This window comes from Strix uralensis, chromosome 21 (genome assembly GCF_047716275.1).
Source record: "Strix uralensis isolate ZFMK-TIS-50842 chromosome 21, bStrUra1, whole genome shotgun sequence".
Lineage (NCBI taxonomy): Eukaryota > Metazoa > Chordata > Aves > Strigiformes > Strigidae > Strix > Strix uralensis.
Genome location: NC_133992.1, coordinates 3,666,874 through 3,673,496, shown reverse-complemented (window position 1 = coordinate 3,673,496; position 6,623 = coordinate 3,666,874). Strand labels below are relative to the sequence as shown.

The 6,623-nt window shown below is 39.4% G+C and overlaps 1 protein-coding gene across 3 annotated transcripts in view; it reads left to right on the top strand.

Moving 5' to 3' along the window:
* The first annotated feature begins 340 nt into the window (after positions 1–340).
* Positions 341–6,623, top strand: part of LOC141953016 (tenascin) — a 74,024-nt gene continuing 67,741 nt past the window's right edge. For all 3 annotated transcript variants that reach the window (XM_074891218.1, XM_074891217.1, XM_074891216.1), the window contains exon 1: positions 341–483. The gene's annotated coding sequence lies outside the window, so the exon portion shown is untranslated. The remainder of the gene's footprint in view (positions 484–6,623) is intronic.

Genomic DNA, 6,623 nt, shown 5'->3' with positions numbered 1-6,623 from the left:
AGGAAAATATTCTGCTTTCTGAGTCATTTGCCCTGAGCTGACTTTCTTTTTTAATGGTTCAGGGGTTTCCTTCTTTAGCCATAAATTGCATGCAAATTCTTTTTTTGTATGTGTGCCTGTGGATGACAGTGTGTGTATGTGAGTGTGCGTGTGTGCCTTTCAGAAGCTAAGCCAAAGAGCGAGGCTGTTCCTTTAAAGCAAAACTGAAAAAAAATGCCTTCAGGCATCCTATTACAGTGGAATGAGCCAAGGATCAGGATTTGCAGCTCAGCTATATAAACCCAGCAGAATCTGGCTGATCTGACCAGTTTGCCTTACTGTCAAACGTTTCTGTCTTTCACATGCTCACAAGCAAAATTAGGCAACGCAACTTCTCTGAGTTTTGACAGGACGGCAACAAAGTCAGAAGCCGATAGCTGACTTTAACATATTTATTTCATGGAGACTGCTCACAGCGGGATCTAATCTGTCAGAGTCTGTAAGGTAAGTCTGCTTCCTTCCTGAATTAAAAAATCAGGAGCTCTTCTCCCACACAAACTTGCAATGACACAGTGTTCTGTCACGACCCTCATAGTTATGACTATCAGTCTGAGTAGTCAGGGATCTTATCAGGGAATATTTTTGAATTGGAGCATGCCTGCCTTTAGTTTGTCTTTATTATCCGGTGTAATAATAATGTAAGAAATGTCTCAATGACCGCAATCTGATCCAATGAATGAATGAAGGATGAGTTAATTGAATGCTGGACATCTACAGAAATATAGTCAGAAAGCTAATTGACAGAAAGGGTAGAAAATCAGATTTGGGATTTCTTCTTGGCTACTGAAGTGATATAAATGTCTTCCCCATCCTCACCTCGTGTACCAGACTAAATCCACTTGCAGATCTTAAACCTCCCAGGTAACTCCTCTTCCTTTGCTATTGTGTGTGACTTGAAAAGAGTCAGGCCCTTTTTCTTTTTTAATTTGCTGTCTGCACACTTATTTGCACTGAAGCCTTTGTCACCTTCCTCCCTGCCCCCACTGGGCTTCAGTTTCTTTTAAAAGTATGGTAACATTAGTCTGCAGTGGGGAGTAAAAGACAAAGGAAGATTCAGCTGGTATCTGATTACCAGTACTTAAATGGGTGGATTCTGGGCAGTGGGAGGGTGAAATTCTCCATCATCATGGAAAAATGGAGACACTTGCCTTACAGTGTGTCTTAACTACTTGCTCCCTTGTGCACTGAGTTTTTCTGCATGACTGTGTCTGCACTTACCAGTTAGGCTCAAACTGACTTAAAATACAGAAGCTGACTGGGAGAAGGTGATTGCACTTTGCTTTATTTAGGAGCTAAGCCCACTTACTCAAAACTTTGTGTTACATCACCTTTGCAGAGTTTTCCCTGCCTGATTTGCTCTCTGGAGAGCAAGGAGGAGAGTTTTGGGCAGTTATCCTAAACTTCTGAAAAGTCTGTATCATACTATGCAGGAGAAAGATATGTTCAGATTGAAATGATGGTGACATGTCCTCTTGCACAGTGAAGACGTTATAAAATTAAAAAGCATAATAAAGTTATTTATCACATTTTCTTTCATGAAAATAACAGAAACCAATGAAGTGCATGCAATTCTATGGACTGGGTAAAAGCCTTATTGTCAAGCTGTTGTGTCTGGTTTTATCTTCCAGTTTATTTTTTTTTTTTAAAAATCATATTAAATAATGGGAATTCATTTTACACTTCTCCTGATTAACGTTATATGTGTGGTTTTTTTCATTATGCTGAATTTGTGCATTTGCCTTTTAAAGCCATGAAATCTTAAGCATGCTGTAGTTCAAGAATGAACTGGACAGTGGGGGCTAGCGACAGTCCTTGGAATTCTAGGAAGACTTTCAGAAAAGTGTTATGATGTCTTTCAGGTTTTTTCTTACTGCTATTAGAAACTCAGGAGCAAATGTTTGATCAAATGAAATTGTTTAGCCAAAAGAAGAGAATCTGTTTATCTGCAGTTCACCTTCCCTGGCAGTGAATTTGGAAAGTCTTGGAAGAGTTACCAGGGTGTTCCCAGTGCATCCCCTTTGCCACCCCTCTGCAGCGCTGCTCAGGAGAGGATGTGCCTCTGAACTGAGCAGGGCGATTACCAGCTGCAAGGGCGCAGAGCGGGAGGGATGCTGCCCGGGGGACTGCTTGCCCCCACTGTCACTGACCCTATCACAGTCACTATCCTCAGCAAATTGTTATTCATTTCCCATATTTTTTGCTCATTAATTTTATCCTCTGGCTCCTTTCAGCCCAGAGAAAATTCTTTGGAAGTTCCAGTCCTTAATCCTATAACTACAGTTACTTTATCAGTGTTTCCAAAGCTGTAGAAGAGCCAAAGGATCTGCTGAAAAGTGTGCAGCCTGCAGATTAGAATGTCATGTCTCGTTTGGAGAGGAAGCTGATACTCTGCTGAAGGAATCTCATCCAGGTACATTGTGGTGACAGGCATACAAAAAGCAAACCAACCAGATCCAATTCTTCTGCTGAAATAACGATGCTTTATGATGCCTGAACTTACTGGGAGTATCCCTAAACTCAGGTCAAAAAGTGCTCGACAAAATTATGAGAAACTGTGTTAGCTGGAGATTTTTTGTTAATGGAAATCTATTACTTTTTTTGATCCCAGCTGTTTCAGACTGGATCATTTCTCCTCAATATTCACTTAAACTTAACTATCATGTTGCTAGAACAGCATTTCTAAAGGTGTTGAAGTTTAGATTAGGTGGCTTATTTTTCATATTACTGATTTTTATAAAATATCTTAAAAAAAGCCAAAGACTATTCATGTATGAAGATGTTCTGACTTGCTGTAAAGAGACTGTCAAAGTTTGATCTTGAGTATTGTTTCACTTTTTGATAAGAAAATGAGATCAGATGGCAGAGTCTGTGCTTCTTGGGGCTTTTTCATCCTCAAGAGTGAAGCAGAACTGAGAAGCAAGTGTGCATTTGAAACAGCATGTTGCTTTGGAGCCACAGCTTTAACCCTTTCATCCCCTCTGGTAAAACCATTTGAAACACTAGACCTGCCTGTGCAGTTCTCTGCCACTTTCCTTGTGTAGCACAACAGTACCTCTGTTCATCTAGCTTTGTAGGGTGTCTTCAGAGGTCTGAGTGGTGCTAAATGGCAATGAAGTGTACTGGATTGTATAGTAGTTGTCTGGTGTAAGCGGATATCCTGTATTGGCAAATCTGGAAGGGAGAAACAGTGTTCGTTCAGTTGGCTGTTTCCATTAGTGAACCCTGGTACCTGTCTAGGTTGAATATTACATTTGGAAGTAAGCAGAGGGTGGTGTCAGCTTTGTTATCAGCTACACATTTACCTGTCCTATCTGTGTGACATATATTGAAACATGAGAAATTGCGTGGTTAAAAATTACTTTAATTTGAAGCCTGTGACTTCATATATATTCATCCTTGGACACATGCCATCGCAGCCTGCTAAGCTGAAAGGCCATTGACAGTTTTAAGGTCCAGTGTCCCATAAAGCTCTAGGCTTAGAAATGGATGATTTATATTACTAGAAAGTTAAAAATCTCAGCTTTCCAGTAACAAAAAGGTATTTGTTTTGAACTGTGGCAGTTTGAGATATTGGTCTTTCAAATTGTGCTCTGATTTACCAACCTGCACTTTCTCAGACTTAATTTCTGGTGTGAATTCAGCACACCCATCTCCAAGACTGATCTCTGTTATCAAAACCAATGGTTATAAACTACAGAAGTCTGAAGCTACTCTAAAACGTAATAGCTACCCATAGCAGTAAGGAAGTCACTGATGTAATATTAGAGAAAAATCATTGTTGCTGAAGTAGAAAACTAAGGAAGATAGCAATCAGTGAATGAAGTTAATAAGTAAATATTTTATCATCACCCAGGCTCAGAAATAGGCAAAACTAGTGCAAGTATTTGTAGGGCTGGTAACTAGTAAGTTCTGGACAAGAAACATCATAACTTGAGCTCAAGAGCTGGAAAATAAGGGATGTGTACAGATCACTTATAAACTTATAAGGTGTAACTTAATGCATTAAACTGCTTGATATCAAAGTGGACTTGCTGTCCATGGCTTCTATTGGTTTTGTGTAGGAGTTTATTGTAAGTTGATGATGATGTTACTATTGCTACAGCATTTTAGGGCCTCATTGTATTAGAAAGAGTGAATAGACAGAACAAGTGATGCTCTCTGCCACAAAGAGCTTACAATTGCTGTTATTAGCTGTTCAAAAAAGTCCTTTGTGTAGTGAAGAGAACAAAAGAAGGAAGAAGGCAGTTCTTTGAGAAACAGGACTACCAGAAAGAAGGAAAATGAACAACCCTGAGAGGCAAACTTGAGCCATCTCGTTTTCCACCAAGCTCTGGGGTTTATACAAGTGTGAAACTTCCCCTAACTCAGTGCTTACTGTCCACTCATGCGTTCGACCCTCTGTCCAATCTGAGCTGAAGTTAAATGCCTTCCACATGTGGGAAAAGTTAAAAACCGGGCATTCTTCCAGCTAGTGAAACCTTTCAATGTATGATGTAACTAAACTGTGTGGAATGGGCAGACTGGGGAGGAGGAGTCAGAATAGGATTCTGTCTGACAAGAGATGTCTCCTGATCCAGCAGAAAGTGGTCAGGCATTGAAAGAAGGAATATAATAGGGATCCTTCTGCTAAAAGAACAAAGTTTGAATTACTTAGTGTCTCTTTTTAACATTCACTGGAATGATATACGTGCCCTTATAACTAGACATGGCCTTAATGTAACATTTTACTGGATTTCTATATGCATCATTTATCTCTCTCTTATATACTGCATATCCTGTTGCTGACAAAATAACAACAAAAAACCCCTGCAGCTTCAGAGGGTATATCTGGATGTAGACTTTAAAGAATAATATATAACGTATGTTAACTACCATAAAGTACTCCTCATAAACAAATGTGAGATTTTGCTGCTCAGGTTGTGGAGTCAATGAGAATAACTTTCCATTTATGTTTCTGTTTGGCTTATGCATGAGTCTGTCACCAAAGAGAAATTCATCCTGAGTTGATCTTGTTGCAAGAAATTTCTCCAAATTCACATCCTTAATTGTCTTGCCACTGTAGTTTCAATTAAACTAAGGTGGGATGTTGCCAAGTTTTCAGAACTTCCAACTAGAGAGTGCCTGTGTACGAATAGCCTGTGGCATTTTGTATTCTTTGGGTAGCGGAGAACAACGTTGCCAAGTTTGCATTCAGTCATCCATCACATATTAGCCTACTGGAGGTCCATTCTTCCCTAGCAATAGGGGAGCTCTGCTTCCTACTTAGAAAGATTACTCACACAGAAAGCTCTTTCCCCATAACCAGAACCGCACAGGGAAGAGAAAGGAAGCTTTCTTCAATTCATATAAGTGCTCGGTTTCCAAACTCTTGACAAAAATGATATTGTTTCATGCTTAGAAAACATATTCTTTTTAGTAATTGAGTAGAAAGTACAGGGTGGTAGAACAGAAATCTTTAATACAGAATTTAAAAACAATTGCTTGAATCATAGGCACAACAAAGGTCTATTGTAGTAGTCTGCCTCTTCCCCATGCCAGGCTGTAGCATTGACTATATGTGTATAGATACTGGCCAAGATACTCAAAGGAGTCTGAAATTGGGTGCCTGGGGAAATTCCACTGTAATGATTTTGCTTCAGCTAAGTACTGGAGCTGTGCGTTGTCCCAAGATGCACCAGAACATGATAAGCTCATGAACCTAAAATTACAAATGCTACTTTTCTTATGGGATTAGGATATTAACTGTAATATTAATCTAAACTGTCTTGATTCTTCTTTAAATTTATGCTCTTTTACACTATTCTGGCAGCACAAAGCTAAAAGGGGATGTAAATATCTTCTTCTGAGTATACGTGAAAATTAAATTGTGAGATCGTTTCCCTGTGTACCCATCAGAACTGGCTAAACAGTTATTTCCACAGTCAAGGAACTCCTGCTGGAAAGGGATTTATAAAAAGATTTATTTCCAAGAAAGGAGTTAATATTTCATTCCCAAGAAATTAAAAGAACTGGAAACAGACAGATTTTGTCACAGTTTTGGGCTTGTCTCAAAGACAGTATGCAGGGTTAGCAGGTGACAGATCCAACTGTGAGCTGAACATCCTTGTGACTGTGGTTTTCTACCTCTTTGGTTTGATGAAAAGCCTTTATTTGGACAAGAAAGGTTCACTTTTAGTATGTGTTGTACACTTCAGTGCAAGACCTTAATGGTTATCTTCCTTCTTGGCCAGGCATGATCTCATTTTGTCAGAAGTCAGTTTGTTAGGCTTTCCAAAGAGCTCAGTGTCCACTTTGCACTGGTTCTTTGTTTTTACGGGTTCTTTTGGAAAGCCAGCCTCTTTTGGATATGCTGAATCCTCCTAAATAGTTTCTCTGTGCTGTGTGACAAAGGTCTATGCCAAGAAAGATATAAAGGTAGCTTGTGATGTGTAGGCAATCCATTCCTCTTAGTGAGACACAGTGTAATGCATATTTTTCCTTTACTTGTGGCTTGTACTTCCCTTCTGCATTGCTTGTACTACAGTAATTCAAGTCTGACTCAGAATGAATGCTGCACACTGTAGACTACAAGTCAAATGAGAACA